The 19,862-nt window shown below is 43.1% G+C and overlaps 1 protein-coding gene and 1 long non-coding RNA gene across 2 annotated transcripts in view; one reads left to right on the forward strand and one right to left on the reverse strand.

Annotated features, from left to right (window-relative positions):
• The window catches only part of CLVS1 (clavesin 1), a 50,652-nt gene that overhangs the window by 17,814 nt on the left and 12,976 nt on the right, over window positions 1-19,862 (forward strand). The window lies entirely within an intron of this gene.
• On the reverse strand, window positions 144-19,480 carry LOC148684853 (uncharacterized). Its single transcript, XR_015951506.1, has 5 exons — window positions 19,402-19,480; window positions 6,512-6,611; window positions 3,687-3,866; window positions 2,867-3,006; window positions 144-2,745 (listed from the first exon to the last, which is right to left on the reverse strand). It is a non-coding gene; the product is annotated as an uncharacterized LOC148684853 (long non-coding RNA).

The following is a 19,862-nucleotide window of genomic DNA, read 5'->3' on the forward strand; positions in this document are numbered from 1 at the left end:
CTACCTACCTGTAACCATCAAGTAAATATATTGCTACACACCACCCCAATCTCCATAGAGCTGTACATGAGACTTCAGGGGTTCCTGGTGCTTGCTCAGGGTTTGTGTTTTCTTCAGAAAACCAGGCACAACAGAGACTGTAGTGTCTTTAAGATATATGGTTTTATTTACACGTATATACAACGTGAGCCTCAGCAGCCCAAAACACACCAGCTTATTCCATAGTAGCAGCATCAGAATCCTTTGCTCTGCTGAGCACATCCAGTGTTTGTCATACTCAGACTAGACCTGTTGAATTGAACGAGCATGATTATCATAGGTCCGTTGATTTCAGCGGGTGTCTTTTGAGTAAAACTTAGTTGCATACAGTGCTGTGCTTTTGAATGTGCAAATATGAAATGAATACATTGGGGGTCATGTGACCGCTATGCTGACTTTCTACTTGCCGGGAACTCCTGTTCCCCAAGGAAGCATTCAAAAGTGGCACACCCCATTTTACCACTTCACCTCGTTCTGATACATATGGGGGCTCAGCTTTATGCTGCCAGATAAACGTTTTCAGGTGTAAGAGTGAACCATGGCTGCAATTTAAATTCTGGAAGTGCGGTGCTGGGGAACCCTGTGCTTGAGCTATAAGAAGTTTTGGAATCACTGTTTTGAAGAAGGCGTAAAAGTCTTGCATTTCTCAGATGACACAAAATGAGCAGTCTTGCGAACACACCCTTTAAAGGCAAAAGCGCCATGAAGCAGAACGGTTCGTGCCACCGCTGTTTCTTTAAACCATCAAATTATGCAGATTTCCTCCTATTGAGGTATTAAATATTAATAAGCTTCCTGTCAGGAGATAGCACTTGAAGGAAATTCATGGTAGTTTGCCTTGGCAAAGGCCCAGGAAAACATACTGTTTTGTGTGTTTTATTGCTGTACCTGTCACTTTCTCAACATAATATTTCAGGGCTGAAGTACTACTCTTAAGTGTTCCTTTCTAAAAGGTCGACACCTTCCAAGGGCTTCTCTTTACATATAAACTGTTGGGAAAGAGAGGACATTTGAATGTTGAAAAGTTATAATTTTTAAATGACAAAGGGAAAATAAAGGGGCACACAAATTAAGATGATTTTAAAAAGTATATAGCTCAGCCTACACCCCCTCATCAATGGCTGTTAATAATCTAATATTCTACAATGCTTCTGAAAGCCATATGGCAAGCAGCCATTAGGGAGATCATCCCTGTCAAACCCCACTCAGCCCAGGTCAGAGGAAAGTATATTCTCATGGACCATGTTTACTGATCCTAACTACTGATAGCTCAGTCAGTAGAGCATGAGACTTTTAATCTCCAGATCATGGGTTCAAGCCCCACAATGGGCAAAAGATTCCTGCATTGCAGGGGGTTGGACTAGATGACCCTTGGGGTCTCTTCCAATTCTACGATTCTATGAAATCCTCCTATATGTCTAATGAAATTTTTGCTTCCAGAATTTTTCTTCTGAGATGAGATGAAATGCTGAAGGGATTTTGGTAGCAGACATCCACATAACATTTTCCAAATGTCACTCCAATCAGTTTCCAGATTAGTCAACGTTATTGTCGTTGAATAAGAACAGCTTTGCGTTTTATGTTTGCTAAAGCTAAGGATTACACTGAAATTTCTTCAGGCCATACGGCATTTGTTTCATTCACTCCTCCACTCCCTCGCAGCCTGGATTTCATTTCATGCCTGGCATCTTTTAAACATTTCCCCACCCGTTGCCCAACAACTGGCTTATATTATTGGAGAGCGAGGGGAGGGGAGCCTTTTATCAGCCTGAGGACCACATTCTCCTGTGGGCAGCCTTCCAGATGTGGGTGTGGCGAGAGGCAAACATGGAGGGAACCTTATACAAGTGACAGCATCCAGGTGTTCAGATAGACAAGTTTGCACTGGTAAGGCTGTCAGTGACTACTACTGACGACTATATTATACCTCCATAATCGGAGTAGCCCCTGAATGCCAATGGCTGGCCTGCGGAACAATAGCAGGAGAGCACCATTTCTCTTCTGTCTTGTTAGTGGGCTTCCTGGTTGGCTGCCACAGGGTACAGGTTGCCGAGACTGCATAAGCCTTTGATCTGAACCAGCTGGACATCACTGTGACCAGAGTGCATCCTATTCAGTCTCATCAGATGCCTAGCCCTAACCTTGCTGAGGCCTTGACTTGTTTCCCACCTTGTTGAGGCTTTGATGTGTGGTGAAGAAAGGGTGCAACAAGAGAGAAGTCCAGTGCCTTCTCCCTCACAAATTGTCTATTTATGTGCACTTCTAATCTGCCTGCACAGTCTGCCCGTGTGTGTGCAACTGCTGCTTACTTACATGCTCATGATCCACAGATGCTGTGATTAAATTGAGGCCACATGGATCAAAGTCCTGAAGCAGAATTCCTAATAAAATGGGAAGATGGGATAAGACGACTGTGGCGGGAAAATGTTCACCCTCTTTTGGCTGGGAGAACTATATTCATGATGGTCAGATGGTGCCCTCTGCACTGTTGGTTTCAAGAGTGGATTGAATTTTCCTTGTAATTTATGAATGGCTGGCCACAGAATTGCTTAGCTCTGGCATTTGTTCTAAATGGATAATAGCTTCTTTTTACCATTGATCCAGCGAGGATAGATCCGTTTTCCACGGGACATTTGTTGTTCACAGTGTCCTTTCCCTTTGCTTTGAAGGTTCGTATGCTTCATACATGATAGGAATATGAAACTTCTGTATTTGATGGGCAAAAAGAAAGAAAGGCTAAGAAGGGGAAATGTTCCTAATTCAGAGTGAGGTAAAAGTGGATCTCAAAAATATTTATAATAAACGAATGATTGCATTTATAACCCACCTTTCCTCTAAGGAGCTCAGTGTGACATATATGGTTCTTCTCCTCCTTTTATCCTCACAACAATCCTGTGAAGTAGGTTAGGCGGAGAGGCAGTGACTGGCCCAAGATCTCCCAGTGAACTTCATGGCTGAGTGGGTGTGCTGTAGAATGGACATACAAAGTAAATAGCCTTAAGTAATTTAGTTTCTAAGGGAAATTGTGTGCTTTGGATGCTTAAAAGGAGGCAGTGAGGAAAACCCTTTTTCTTCTAAGTACCACTGGATCTTCTGAGGCACTCAGATCACCATTAGGGAAAATGCAGCTACGGTGCTCACTGCAGGAATAAAGTAGATATAACAGAAAATTGTAAATTAGATAGCCCAAGTCATGCACGGAATATTAGTTCTGTGGGAAATTGCTATTGTCTTCAATGGATATTTGTTTCTAGGACCGTGGACTATGTCACTGGGTCAATTTGCGCATTTCTGTACACAGTGGTACCTTGGTTTAAGAACAGCTTAGTTTATGAACAACTTGGATTAAGAACGCTGCAAACCCAAAAGGAGGTGTTTTGGTTTGTGAACTTTGCCTTGGAAGCAGAACATGTTCCGCTTCCTGTTGAGTGTGTTCCATTTGTAAACTGAGTCCCCCGCTCTTATGGGAAAGCACGTCTTGGTTTAAGAACGCTTTGGTTTAAGAACAGACTTCCGGAACGGATTGAGTTCGTAAACCAAAGTACCACAGGGAAAAGCAGTATAATTGCAACAACAACAACAACATACAGCAATGTAAAAACAGGGCATATTCTTAGTTCTTAGGGTCCTAGATTAATTGAGTTCACCCAGACTAGAAAGAGCTTGCTGGCTTCAGCTGTTGTACGGTTCACTGTAGTGTCACTGCTGGATCGGACTCTGGTGGTCTCCCTGCCTGCACAATTCTCCCTTACAGACTTCAGGCAATAGCAGATCAGTCTTCAGTGTCATTTCCATTTCAATGGATGATTATTTCATTCTTCCCAAGGCTGAAACAGAGTGTAGGTGGCATTTATAATATACTTTCTGGATGCTACATTTGTTTCCCTAGAGACAGAGATCAAAAACGGAAACCAAAAAAGGGGTAAAGTTCTTCAAGAGCATTTGCTACTCTCTTTTCATCAAGATACTGCACAGGCAGTACATTAAAATGCTCTAATAATACAGTGTTTCCCCATGCAAAATAACAAGGCCTTCTCTTTATAAAGATGTACTTGAGAAGGGGTTGCAGTGTGTGGGCGGCAAAGAGCAGCCTGCAATTGTTCTGCTGCTGTGATGGCACCTTGAAAAGGAACTGCCAAAATGGTAGCGTAACAATCCTTGTTTCTTCCTTCTCAAATAACTTTCGGATAAGATTGGTTCAATTTAAAGATAAAGCAATAGCTCCACAACAATACAAACTCTACTGCAGAAGCAGAAAATAGAAAGAAAATTGCAGGGCCGTCTTAAGCGCCCTTGGCGCCGTGGTGTGCCGGCGCCCCCCGCCCCGTTTCCCAGTGCGGCGGGTGGGCGGGCGCAGCGCGGCTGCCACAGGCGCTGCTGCGTGGCGGGTGGGCAGGCACAGCGCGGTTGCCATGGGCGCAGCTGCGCGGCGGACCGGCCGGCCAGCAGGCGGGTGCAGCTCGCGGCGCCCCACTGGCGGGCCAGCGCCGTGGTGCCCTGCGCCACCCAGCCTGCACGTAGAGCCGGCCCTGGAAAACTGTGCCACACAAACAACATGATGGTTTGGCCCATTATATTTAACATTAATAATCTGGTAGATAAGGGGCTTGCCCTGCATGTGAAGACAGGCTCGGGTGGATTGAGCGGATGGGACCAGCAGTGGGTCCAAAGGTCAAGAAGTTGGTTTCTGAACGTCCTGAAGAGGAAAGTGAGGGGCAGGTGGGAACCTGGAAAGATAGCCCATCTAGGAGAAGGAAAATTCTGCTGCATTGCAGGATATCTTTGGGAGAAGAAAAGGCTAAGGAGTAAACCCTACACAAATTTGGAGTGGAGTCCCTAAGGCAGTTGGATGGCATCTTGGATGGCCTCCTTCTGGCAACTCCTGCAGCCAAGCTGGTGCCAATCATATCGCCCAGCAAATAAAATGTTTTAAATGTCTGGTTTTAACCTGTCACTGAAAAGATTGCAGTGTTTGTAGTGACCAGTTTTATTTCTGTGGCAAGGATAGTTAATATGTGGCCTTCAAGATGTTGTTTGACTCCAATCAGCCCCAGTCAGCAAGGAGATGGGACTTCTAGCCCAACACCCACAAGGCCTCAGCTCCCTCCTCCCCCACTTGCTCTTTGGGAAGGGAATTCCATAGCTACAAAATAAATGGGTATTAAAGCCACAACCAGTGAAATAATTTGCTAGTGGGAAGTGGTGGCCAGCTGAAAGGAAAGGAGAATTACCGCCCTGATCTCTTCCTATTAGGAGGGAGTGATGGGTGCAGGGTTTGTCTCGGTACCAAGCAAGCATGTAATTGCTGAATTACCAGATTCCTCTTGAACAGGCTTCTACTGGTGGTGGAGATGATTGTCAGGGATAGACAGATCAGGTCCATGCCACTATCACATGAGTTCATAAATACATATTTCAATACCTATATCTCAACCTATTTTCTCCCAAAATACATATTTCTTAATGTACTGTGTTTCTGTTTTTGAGCCAAAACTGCATCACAGCATCTGGGAAAGCTAGTTCTGATCTTCACATTAGTCTGGGAGGTACAGATCAGATCAGATCAGAATTCACAAATTTTATTTCCCCAAGCAGTCCAACTACTGTACATGAGGATTGCAGGGAGCAGGAAATATCAGGTCTGTGTGAGGTTCCTCTGTGTAGTGAACTATCTGAATTTCAGCTTGGAACGTCTTCTTGTCAGTGGACCATTTCAGGCTATGGACTAGTTCCTTCGGCTGGCTATTGGACCTTCCAAGGAAAGGCTATAGAGACTTCATGTCTGAAATGAGACCTTGTCGGAGTAGTGGCGCAGCCTTGGCCTAGCTTTCAGACTGCTGTTGGGATTCAAGGATCAGAAGGGCAATAGAGATAGTCATGGATGGACTGGAGGTGAGGCAACGAATCAAGCAGATGAGGGTTAAAGGACCAGAGGCAATTGGAATGCCAGAACCCAGCAGGAATTACAAGGCAGAAATTGAGGACAAAAGGAGATGCAAATCCAAAACACATTTGCAAGATGGAGAAAGAAATCATTGGATGGTGGAACGGACTCCCTCGGGCGGTGACTCTTCTACACTGGAGGTTTTAAAACAGAGATTGGATGGCCACCTGTCAAAGATTCTTCAACTGTGATTCCTACATTGCAGGGGATTGGACTCGATGAGCCTTGAAGTCCCTTGTAACTCTACAGTTCTATGATCCTAACTTTTGTGGGCACCACACACACTTGGCAACCAAGCATATCCTATTATATTGGCTACAATGGGATGTATCTGTCAAGCCTAATTTTGGGCAATAGACCTGGACACTCAGGATACTAGAGAAGACCTCTGTGGGCCACATGTGTGCCTGGAGGCACCACATTAATAACCTATTACAGTAGGTTCTTATTCTATTAAGTGTCCTTAAAAAAAGTTTATTTAATTCATTGCAAAGTCATTTCTGAGTCAGAAAAGGGAATGAGTCATACTGTTCAATTGCATCAGCTACATGGTTCTTTGAGTATGCACAGTTACTTTGGTGAAAGTTGAAGGTCACTGCATATGGTTGCCAACAGCTCCAAAGTGATTCTAAGAAAAAAAACACCAGAAAGTAGCCACTGCATACTTACCTGATTAATTTGATCCTTTGTATTTTTGCCTTCAACTTTTAAGCTAAGAGAAAGAGCTGGGTTCTTTGACCAGTAGTTTTGTTCATCAACCTTAATGCTAATGTGAATTTTAGGCACATATTTTGTTTAATGGAACATTGGAGGTGTGCTTGCAAAGCCGGCATAGTTACTCACTGGCATTTTGAATGGGCAAAAGGGTGTGTGTCAAAAGTACAGATACCAGATTACCTTCATTTGTTAGTATGTCATGCTTATTTGTTCAAAACAAAGTTGACCACAAAAATGACACATGTCCAGGAACATTGGGCTAGACAAGAACCAGGGAATCAAAAGTGAACAATGATAACAGAGGTAATGTTCAGATTAAACTTAAAAGGCAAAAAGCTATAGATATATTTAATGCTCTCCATTCCCTCCAGTTTATTTCCTGTCCACTTCCTAGTGGTTAATCAATAGTAAGTGTGCCTATATATATATATATATATATATATATATATATATATATATACCCATCTGTTTGTGCTGCCTGGCAGTCACTGTCTTTTGCTGAGGCCCAATCAAAGCATGGGTGCTTGCTCTCCTGTTTCTACCTCCATGACCTCTTGGAATATTGATTAACAATCAGGTATAACCATTTATTTTTTGACCAGCAGCCACAAAATTGTACCTGCTGCTGCTCAGGAATTCTAAGAAATGGAGAAAAAAATCATTGCAGTTTTGAAAGGTTCAGTCCACCATCTTGATTCAAAATGGTGTCCAGTTGTATACAAACACAGATAAAAACCTGCTCCTTGATTTGGTTACCATATCTTTAAAAGTCAAAATATATAGTAGATGCTGATTTCATATTGTTCTGCAAATGTCAGTGAAAAGGAGCACATAATTTTCTGAGTTCTAAACAAATGCTCAAAGGTTGTGGTACATGAATACGGCAATCAGAGGGAATGGTCAAACAGTGTATGATTTACCAGCATGGAGTGCATATCAGCAGCTTGCCAGTGACCCATCTGCAATCATGCAAAGAGGTGTGAGAAGAGGGAAGGGAAGGGATACTGATGTCACAAAAGCAGTAAGGATAGTGTGTATATTGACAGACTTGCTGCAGTTTTCTCTTCTAAACTTTCTATGATGAAAATTCATTGGGGGGAATTTCTTGAAGATAAACTAACACCAGCCTACTAACTTACTCCCATGTAGAACCTTCACACTGTGGAACAGTGTGAACCAAGATGTGTGAGGTGGAATTCACCGAGTCCCTTCCCCAACCTGATTACTTTCAGATTTTGGATTACATCTCCCACCAGTCTCAGCCAGTACAGCCAATGGCCAGGGATGAAGGGACTTGCAGTCCAAAACATCTGAAGGTCAACAGCAGGGGAAGTCTTCCCTGAGGGATATGTTGCGATGTCCTCCACTTCAACTACAGCCTCCCAGTACTGAAAGGAAGGTATAAGAAGGCACCTTCCCTCTGTCTATTGCTATGCCATCACCACTGGAAGTTTTATCAATTGAATGAACTCACTGGCCAGCATTGTAACTGCAACTACAAGCACTCTTCTACTCAGCGAGGAACTGTCAAGTTTATACATTCATATTAAACATCATAGCAAAGGGTGGAAATGGAATCACATCATAGCACACTAGTCACAGTGAGCCTCTCCTTGCAGACATTTCAAGCAGGTTCTAAATCTCTGCCTGAAATCTTCAGTGCAAAGGGACAGGTTGTTCTTCTACTATCCAAACACAAGTCATGCCCTTGGCTTATGAAGGTGAATTTTGTTATAATGATGGAACACAGCTTGCTGTCCTCTGCCTCTCAGAGGAGTCAAAGGGCTCAGAAGAATGTTCCTCTCTTTGCAATATGAAAGAACCCAGGATATTGCTTATTACCACAGGGATTTCTTTTGCTAAAAGCATAGCTTTCTATAGTTCAGAAAAACAGAATTTCAGGCCTCACCTGTTCAGTGTACCTCTTTCTGTTGTAAATTACTGAGGGTTGATGGTGTTAGAGTTCCTCTAGATGACCTATTTATTGAGTATTCACTTGTGCCAATCTTATACGAAGGTTGGATTATGTTTGGTTTTCATTCTGATTTGTTTGTGGGGAGATTATATGACAACCAGCATTCATCCTGATTTGCTTTGGGGTGTTTAGATGTCTTCCTGTTAATCATTCATTCATTTTCAGGGCATTTTCCCATGACTTTTCTATCTTCCAAAGGCTCTTTCTTTTTTGAAGGGCAACAAAACACTTTAACCTACTTTTGTAGTGTGAGCCTCAATTTCCAGGTATGCACTTGAATCTTCCCACAAAATCAGGAGGCTTCCCACAAAATCAGGAGGCTCCCTCCTTGCTGTCAGTTTCAGCAAGACAACAAGGAATCCTGGGGCATCTTAACATCTAACAAAGTTATTGTGAGATAACAGGCTCAGCCCAAGACATTTTGCTGCTTAAAGCAGAACAGCATTCGCCAATGCCCATGTCAATATACATAGTACCCCAGGCTAGCCAAGTTATTTGGGAAAGTGGGGCAGAAAATCTCATATGAACCTCTCTTCCTTCTTGTAAATGCAACTACCACCACTAATACTACTACAAATAGATTGGCTGCTCTTTCGTGACATTCAAAATTAGTTGTCCTTCTCTGCCTAATGATAGAGCTGGCCCTGACAGGGTTAAGATGTCATGCATCAGACTCCAATATATCATATGAATGAAGTTTTTCCTACATGGGTGAGCAGAGCTACCCTTAGTAGAGAGAAAGAACAATATTTTTTAAATAATGAGACAAGATGGCCATGCAATAGACATAGATAGCTGTAGGGGTCATAAAATTATGCAGCACACAAAGACAGAATCCAGTCCAATCAATAGATGATCTAATCTGCCAGGGTGTGACCCATTTCCAGCTAGTGGCCACTGGTGATAATTGGCATAGAATGCCCAATAGTATACACACCAAAGGAGGATAGTAAAATAAGCACTTCAAGGATTTGCTGAGACCAAGCTCTGATGCTGTCCATATTGAAGCCAAGTCGGAGTGAGGGCAGAATTTAGCACTTGGGAAGCTTGGTATAAGTCTGATCATTGGACCATTCAGCCCAGTATCTTCAGGGACTGGCAGCTCATCAGGGCTTCAAACAGAATAAAAGCATATGCTCTACCATGGAATTGGGGCCATTCCCTAAGAAATGATGCTTCCTGTCCTTACTCTCGTATCTTCAAGATGGATACTTTCAGCTCTCTGGGGAGGAAGAGGTTTGGAAGGGTCTTGCATATTAAAAATGTTCAGGAAGTAGTTTAAAGATTGAAGCCACCACTGCTTAGTAGGGCAAACATTTCCCTGTGTGCATATTAATGTAAATACCATGTAAATACCAGTGTCTGCACATCTGCACACCTGATCTAGCCAGCTTCCCCAGACACATGTAACTGGGTGTTCAAAAATTGTGTGCACGTATGTAGGGTATCTGCCTATTTCCTATTTACCACCCAATTTTCTTGCAGCAATCCTTTAGAGCTGGTTTTTTTTTGCTGTGCCCCCCTCCCCCAGTTTAGTTGGCACAGAATAATTCAGATGAATTTCTATTTAACTTGAATCAATTTGCCCATGAGTATGTAGTTCAATTAATTCTGAATGTAATGGATTACTACACAAGCCCCATTCCATCAGTCAATACTGTATAATGCGTGTGCACGAACCAAGAAGAGGAGGAGAGAGACTGTTGCTTTTAAGTCAGTCGGCTTTTGTGAAATGAAAGGCAAGTGCCACTAGGCCTTCCATAATTATGTTCTGTTTTGTTGTACTTATCCATGTTAACCAAAGCTGGGGGCATTTATCCTCTATGTGACATTTTGGGAGAAGTCCCTGGCTTCTCACTTTCCCATGCTTGGATGTGCAGATACTGCCAGGCCCAGGGTCATGAAAATGCACAATAGGAGTGGCATAGAAATGGCATGGATCCCCTTGATAACATGCCTCAAGGGCACAGTGCATTTTGAAAGAGGCTCGCAAATGACCAAGAAAGGCATTTTAAAGACAGCTTTTGCTTTTATCCTTCCAGTTGCATGCAAAATGTGACCCCTAGTTGGTTGCACACCTTTATTCTCTCTCCGTCTCAACCTGGTTGCTACCCTTTGCACCAGGATCTCAAGGCTGGTGCACCCTAGATGTTATTGGACTACAGCTCCCATAAGCCCCAGGGAAAGTGGCCAGTGGCCTGGGGGAGGGCGTGTCAGTTGGAGTCCAAGAACATCTGGAATACTCCATGTCAGCTACTTTGTATCTTGGGGTTGTTAATCACCAATGTACCAAAATGTTATTACCATCAGGTAATAATTGGATTGGCTCTGTCGGTGTGCTTGTGCAGCCCTGACCTCAGAGCTACCTGTCCCCACCCTTGGATCATTCCAGGGAACAGCAGTAACACTGCTTTTTTGGGGGGTGGAGGGGGCATTTGATGCCAGCCATTGCTGGTTATGTGGCAACATAAATGAGTATTAAAGTAGGATTGAAATGTGAATGCATGAACAGTGGATTGTAACTAAAATGAATTTTTTTTTAGAAGAACAACAACCAAAACTTAATTTGGGCATCGTATCAGCCCCAGGAGATTCGGTCTATTGATTGCACTCTTCCTATTAATTTAACAGAGAACAAGATACATGGTAGCTGTGGAACTGTCTCTTCCCTTTCCACACTAATACTTTTCTACTTGTCCTTGATGCTGCACAATACAAGATGACAGGGCAAACAAGGAGTAAATTAGAAAAGCAAAATCTGCTCCAGGGTTGTTGGTATTCCCTGGATAGTCTGATTTGGCTTAGAAACGTCACTTCTCTGAGATAATTATCTGCTGCTGGTCTGATGACTTTAAATGAGCAATGGAAAGCTAATAGGTTACAATGACCCTAAAGCATACTAGCTTGCAGACATTGTGAGGTTAAAATTAAAATAAGAGAAGACTCGAGATCCTGAATCAACAGTAGCATTCATTTTACAGCCTTGTCTGAATGAGGACAATGTGGATAGCCATCATTCCAAGATGATGTGGTTTCCAGTTCTATAATTCTGTTAGAAAACCTACCTAAGAAGGAGAGACCTGCTGGATCAACCTATCTGGTTCAGCTTCCTGTTCTTGCAGTGGCCGACCAGAAGCAGGACCTAAGTGCATCAGGACTTGTGTTCCCCAGCAGCTGATATTGAGAGAAATATCTCCTCCATTGCTGTTGGCAGCACACAGAGTAACCCCTTTGACCATTAGTGAAGGCAACAGTGGAGAATATTGATGAATGAATTTATTATTTCGGTCACAGACCAGTTCCAGCCCACATACAATATCAAGGAAGTCATAAAACACGATAGGGATACATTTGAATTTTCAATTAGGTATAACAGGGGACAATACAGATATAGCAACAGTTAAAATATATAAATTAAAACTTTGTCACTAACATATAACCTAAGATTATCATTTAAGGCCTTAATCATTATGATAGCACAGCTTGTTCCCTAAGTTTTATGGCAATCGCACAGAATTTGGCTACCCTTAAAGTGATCTCAGGATCCTTGTCCTCTACCAGGGATTTTAGACATTGAAGTTCGGATTCATTTGGAGATTTTTGCATAGCAGGGATAATAAATACAGAGTGTATATCCCCGTAGAAACGGCAGCGTAACAAGGCACAAGAGACAGTTTCTACCTCCATCAAGCCGCAGGGGCAGACTCGTTCCGCGTATGGTCTACCCTCGAATCTGCCCTGCAATAAGGCAGGTGGCAGCATGTTGAATCTAGCGAGAGTAAATGGCAGTGGAGAATATTCAGAATGGATTTTTTTTCCTGTAACACCATTTCAGGCTGTGCATCTCTCACAACCCCGAGCCTTACTTCTAAAGGAGTGCCTTTGACATTGTTTTGTATATTGGCCTTGGTCTGTGTGTCCTTGAATACAAGGATATGTACTGCTTTACTGGAGGATCTGTGTGATTGTAACTGCTACATCTGGTGCTCAGAAGCAGATTGCCTCTGACTGTGGAGGTTAAAAAAAAATGCACTGCTGAAACAAAACCTAAACGTTGGTGGGGGTCAGGCTCTTTTCTGAATACCAGTTTCTGGAAAGCTCAGGAGGGGAGAGGGCTCTTGTGCTCAGAGTGGCAAAGTTAAACCTTCTCATATATATTAAAAGCCATTAAATAGTCAAACAGAATGGGAATGTTTTCACTGCCTGCCAAAATGGCACCAGGCATTGGGGCAGGGCTAGGCTCATCTCCTTCAGCTGGAAGATCCACAAGTAGGGATCTGACACGGAATAAGCCACACCTCACATTCCCACCAACAAAACTTATTTTGGTGGTAGGGGATTTAACAGGATCTCTGTAAATGACCCCCCCCCCACCTCTGGTTTGTATAGAGGAGCCAGTCTTCCAGATATCCTAACCTAAGTCATTTAAGGCTTTATTGGCAAACACTTCACCCTGAGAGCCAGTGTGGTGTAGTGGTTAAGAGTGGGAGACTCGTAATCTGGGGAACCGGGTTCACATCTCTGCTCCTCCACATGCAGCTGCTGGGTGACCTTGGGCTAGTCACACTTCTTTGAAGTCTCTCAGCCCCACTAACCTCACAGTGTTTGTTGTGGGGGAGGAAGGGAAAGGAGAATGTTAGCCACTTTGAGACTCCTTCGGGTAGTGATAAAGCGGGATATCAAATCCAAACTACTCTTCTTCTTCTTCTTCTTCTTCTTCTTCTTCTTCTTCTTCTTCTTCTTCTTCTTCTTCTTCTTCTTCTTCTTCTTCTTCTTCTTCTTCTTCTTCTTCTTCTTCTTCTCCTCCTCCTCCTCCTCCTCCTCCTCCTCCTCCTCCTCCTCCTCCTCCTCCTCCTCCTCCTCCTCCCATTCCTCCTCCCATTATCTCCCTGACATTCCCCACCTCTCCCTCTAGGGTTCCCCCCTCCCACTGTGAAATTAGGTCAAGGCCTACATTTTCCCTACCCCTGATGTAGAGAGCTCCAAAGCAGCACACTTAGCATTATATATATATATATATATATATATATACACACACACACACACACACACACACACACACACACACACACATACACACACACTATATATATATATATATACACTCTCTCTCTCTCTCTCTCTCTCTCTCTCTCTCTCTCTCTCTCTCTCTCTCTATATATATATATATATATGATTTCTAGAGAGAGCTATAGAAATCTCAAGGCTATGATTTATTTTGATGGATCATAAAATAGGACACTGTTATTTTGCAAAGGCAGATCAAAACTTCCTGAGCAAGTACTTTGGCTCTGCAATTCACTTTATTTAACTTATCTGTCAACAGCAAAATAAACAGAAGGCATGGACGTCTCATTATATTGCAAGAATTATTATGGGAAACAATTCTTAATTGCTCAGTTTATTATGTACTGAACACAACAAGAAAACAAACACAGTGGAAAAATCTATAGGGTGTTTCTGCTAAAGGATTAAATATGATAATTCCCTGGTGCAGGCCAACTTATTCCAGCTGAGTTTATGAAGTAGAAAAATAACTTATACAACACAGATTCTGCTATAGCTCTCTATTATTTAATCTGTTTTCTAAGCGAGGAGGGAGATTGAAGATAGTGGGTATGCTTGGAGACTAGCAAAGTGAAAATTCAGTTCTGAGTACTGATATTAGTTCTGACTACTACGTTTTTTTAAATGGACAGATGCTTCCAGATTGTCAGCACTGAACTGTGCCAGCGACAATCACCTAACCAACTAACCTAGGGTGTCAAAAATGAACCCGGGCTCAAAATGGTGTAGGATTCTTTTCTCAGTGTAATTAGAAGCTGTTGCTATTACATCTGCAGCACTGGTTCATATAGGGATACAGAGACTTTATATACTGGTTCATATAGGGCAGGCATGTCAAACCTGCGGCCCTCCAGATGTTTTGGCCTACAACTCCCATGATCCCTAGCTAGCAGGACCAGTGGTTGGGGAAGATGGGAATTGTAGTCCAAAACATCTGGAGGGCCGCAGGTTTGACATGCCTGATATAGGGCTACAGAGGGATATATTTGACAGCTAGATTTCACTCTTGGTCTGAACGTTTCCTACTTGGCCTCACTTTGGGTGGAAGCCAAGGTATGTTGGTTTACATGGAGTCACACTATGTTTCTTAAAGGACAAGAGGAGTGACATTTTGTGCAATGTACTTACGTTTTTACAGGGGAGGAAATCCAGCTTTCTGTGAACATGAACATGAACGTTCACCCAAGTATCCTATTCAAAATGGCAATATGGTGACACACCTATAAACAAATTCATTTGTCACTCTGGCTTTGCCCTTTTAAATGACAAGGTACCAGCTCAACCGCACTACCAGGTCCTGCCCCTGTAGAGCAAAGCTCCAGCCTGCATTGTTTGGCAGCAAACTGAAGCCTGAAAATAAATCTGCTGACAGAAAAGGTTTGGGTCTGGGGCAATTGCTCACATTACTGCCAGTGATTATTGTGCTGTTCTTTACACAAATGGACTTTATGCACATAAAGAATGGCACAGGGATTTACTGGGCCAAGGAGGAAAAATCTAGAAATGTTTATCACAACATGTCCTAGAAATAAATCAGCTGGGACCAAGGCAGTCGGCATGCACTGGAATCCGATGGCTGCAAGTGAATCCACTAACCAAGAGGAACTTTTTGAGAAACTGTATGGCATAGGCAAAGTCAGCCTTCCAGATGTTTTGGGACTACAACTCCCATCATCCCTGACCATTGGTCCTGTTAGCTAGGGATCATGGGAGTTGTAGTCACAAAACATCTGGAGGGCCGAGTTTGCCTATGCCTGATATAATACTAGCCTTAAAGGTAAAGGGACCCCTGACCATTAGGTCCAGTCATGGACGACTCTGGGATTGCGGCACTCATTTTGCTTTATTGGCCAAGGGAGCCAACATACAGCTTCCGGGTCATGTGGCCAGCATGACTAAGCCACTTCTGGAGAACCAGAGCAGTGCATGGAAACGCCATTTACCTTCCCGCCGGAGGAGTACCTATTTATCTACTTGCACTTCATGCTTTTGAACTGCTAGGTTGGCAGGAGCGGGGACCAAGCAATGGGAGCTCACCTGTCGTGGGGATTCGAACCGCCGACCTTCTGATCGGCAAGCCCTAGGCTCAGTGGTTTAACCCACAGTGCCATAAATCCTGCATGTTGTGTTTAAAGGCAAGAAGCTTTGCCTTTCATGTTTTGTGTGTTGAGCAGGACGATCTTTCGGGATTTAAATATTTTAATTTGTGATTTTAATGCCTTCCTAAATATAGAAGAACGGGACGCAGGTGGTGCTGTGGGTTAAACCATGGAGCCTCTTGGGTTTGCTGATCAGAAAGTCAGCGGTTCGAATCCCTGCGACGGGGTGAGCTCCCATTGCTCGGTCCCTGCTCCTGCCAACCTAGCAGTTCAAAAGCATAAAGCGCAAGTAGATAAATAGGTACGCCTCCGGCTGGAAGGTAAATGGCATTTCCATGTGCTGCTCTGGTTCATCAGAAGTGGCTTAGTCATGCTGGCCACATGACCCGGAAGCTGTACGCTGGCTCCCTCGGCCAGTATAGCGAGATGAGTGCCACAACCCCAGAGTCGTTCGCGGCTGGACCTAATGGTCAGGGGTCCCTTTACCTTTTTTAATATAGAGGAATTTTAATCATTAAAAGTTGTTGTTTCAATTGCATTGGATCTTTGAGGGCAGTACTGTAATTTTATCACTGTTCTACTAATACCAGCGATATCACTGCGGCATTTCCTGGGAATATGCTTCAATCATTAACACTTCAGTTAGCAATTTTGCTTTGCAAAGACTACAGCACAGGAATAAAAGGTTTAATAAATGCCCCCTCCATGTGCACTGCCATCTGCTTGGGGTCAGGCCCACCTTCAGCTGCTAATTAAAAATTGAACAACATCACCAAACAGAGAGCACCAAACAGCACATTTAACCCAATCTGTTGCTTGGCCCTAAATAGTTTTGGTTCAGCTATACCACTGTAGATTTTGTTCAGGGACCATCTTAAGATGCAATAAATATATTGGCTCCAATGCAGCTTTTAAGAAATAACTTTCTTGCTTTACATGTTAGTATCTTTAGCATTTGGCTACAAAGATGCATTAGGCTTCTGCTGCATGCTTCTACACGAAAGGAGAATGTGCTGCTGGAGGCAGTGGGGAGAATAGAGAAATACTGACACGTAATGGCTTTACTTCCCAAGTTAACAAAAAGAACCTTGGGGAAATCAGAAAACAAATGGGTAATGTGAGCAGCAAACCTCCATGGCTCTTAGACAGTGAAATAACAAATTACTGCTTTTGCAGGGTCCTTCCTCCCCACCATCCACCTTGCTGTGCCTTAATTCTCTCCCCCCCCCCTTACTGGGATACAATGTGCCCATCTCACATTCTTTCGGAGAAGAGGGAGAGAGTGAGACAGGCTCAAATCACAAAGAAAGGTTGACGTAGTTCACACATATGAAACAAAAGCTTTTTTGCCTTCAACTAATTTTTCAAAACAGGTAGGTAGCCGTGTTGGTCTGCCGTAGTCGAAACAAAATAAATAAATAAATAAATAATCCTTCCAGTAGCATCTTAGAGACCAACTAAATTTGTCATTGGTATGAGCTTTCGTGTGCATGCACACTTCTTCAGATACCAATGACAAACTTAGTTGGTCTCTAAGGTGCTACTGGAAGGATTTTTTAATTTTTTTTTTCAATGTATCATATATACCACTGCAGAATCAGAACCCCATAATGCCATCCAAAAATTATATCTAGGTCTACTTCAAACAAATGCTTATTTTAATTACGGTACTTAGTATCTAACCAAGTCATTCTCAGCATAGAAGCATTGAAGTCAATGGGTTTAACTCTTGAGTATAATTTAGCCCAGGCATCCCCAAACTGCGGCCCTCCAGATGTTTTGGCCTACAACTCCCATGATCCCTAGCTAACAGGACCAGTGATCACGGATGATGGGATTGTAGTCCGAAACATCTGGAGGGCCGAAGTTTGGGGATGCCTGATTTAGCCACTCTGTGATTGGTGACTTACCAAGTTTTGGTCCATTAATTTCAATAGGTTTACTTTGGGTAAAACCTAGTTGGTGACCACATTATACTTCTCCTCCTCCTCTAAAGATCCACCTGGTTAAATATCTACTAAAATATCCACCAGAAGTTAATGTTTTCAACTGTTGCCTTTATAATTATACTTTTATAGGTTAGGTTTTATCCTGCCATTTTTAAAAACTATTTAGGGTTTTTTTTTGTTTAGCTAATGCTTTGATGTTTTTAATGCTGATGTTGTTACCTGCCTTTTCAATAAAGGTGGAGTAACTCTTTTCAATGTATACATTTTACTTAATTAATTGAACCTGTTGTTTCTTGCCCTGAACCTCCATGATAGAACAAGAAGCAATTTCAAAGTTTTCTCAAAACAATCAGGCAAGAAAATTAATTATACCTGTTAATGGTATGTTGGATAAATCACATTATGCCATTATAATGAGAAACTAGGAAGGGGAGATGTAGGTTCTAAGGCAGGCATAGGCAAACTCCAGCCCTCCAGATGAGCGTGTACAGGGCGTGTACAATTCCCATCATCCCTGACTACTGGTCCTGATAATAATAATAATAATAATAATAATAATAATAATAATAATAATAATAAATAATTTATTATTTATACCCCGCCCATCTGGCTGGGTCTCCCCAGCTACTCTGGGTGGCTTCCAACAGAAAAATAAAACACAGTAAACTATTAAACATTAAAAGCCTCCCTAAACAGGGCTGCCTTCAGATGTCTTCTAAAAGTCCGGTAGGTGTTTTTCTCTTTGACATCTGATGGGAGGGCGTTCCACAGGGCAGGCGCCACTACCGAGAAGGCCCTCTGTCTAGTTCCCTGCAACTTGGCTTCTCGCAACGAGGGAACCGCCAGAAGGCCCTCGGTGCTGGACCTCAGTGTCCGGGCAAAACTATGGAGGTGGAGACGCTCCTTCAGGTATGGGATGGGAATTGTAGTCCCAAACATCTGGAGGGCTGGAGTTTGCCTATGCCTGGGATACACGAATGAATGTCAATAGCAGTCTCTCTGTATAGATACAGCCTTCCAAGCAAAATGTACCTTATCATTGACTCTTTGCAAAACTGTGCTGATTTATGCCCACTGGGACTCTATCAAAGCCCTGTTCCTGCCAATGAGATATGCCACAGTAATTGACGTAGAAATACTCTCCTCTTCCCTCAGGGGTAATGATGGGAATATTCACAAAGAATGCTGCAATTTAAAAACCTTTTAAACTCACCCTCATCACACTTTGCCCTGATACACAGCTCCTCCATTGTCACAACACTGTTGCATTTTAGTTGACAACATGCTTTAGGGGCAGTTCCTTGCCAGTCCACTCATCTCTTCAAAAGGTTTTTTAAAAAACAAAACAAAACAAAACAACAACCCAATGACGACGACAACAACCACACTAAAAAGGCTCCTCTAATGCTCTCCAACAGCAGGCAACTTGTTTTTCTTTGTGGGTGTAATTACAACATATACTCAGGCATCAGTGTCTCAAAATGACGGAGGAAGCCAGTCTATTCCCTGTCTATTCTGTATGAATCTAATGTTAAGATTCAATAGAATTCATGATATAAAATGACCCCGGAAAAAGTCTGCCCTGTCTTTCATCCATGTTATTCTGCATACCTGAAATAGGATCCACCACTGCAGACAACTCTGGGAGAAAGGACTCTACCTGCATGCTAATTTGCTGGGTATCTGTACAAAACCTCCAAAAGCAAGCCCTTGCCTGCGTCAGTTTCCATGGTGCTGTCACGCCGCTCCCTCTCAACAGCTTCACTTATCAACATTTCCCACCCGTCTTCTTCTTCATAATGTGCAGTTCATTCACCCAGAAAGTTCAGCTATTGTAATGATGGCTTGGGGGGAGGGCAGAGGGGGGAAGGGTAGGCATCCGGGGTGAAGAGGTGAGCCGTGTTCACAGAGGTGTATGGGAACTTGGCTCTGTGACACAATGGGGAATTAGAAAACACACTCCCTCCCGCATTCATGCTGCGCTGCTTGCAAAGAAAGATACATGCACATGCATACACACAGAGAGAGGGGGGGGGAGAGGGAGAGAGAGGGAGAACCAGGGATGAGTCTGA

Source organism: Zootoca vivipara, chromosome 8 (genome assembly GCF_965207765.1).
Source record: "Zootoca vivipara chromosome 8, rZooViv2.hap1.1, whole genome shotgun sequence".
In the NCBI taxonomy this organism is placed as follows: Eukaryota; Metazoa; Chordata; class Lepidosauria; order Squamata; family Lacertidae; genus Zootoca; species Zootoca vivipara.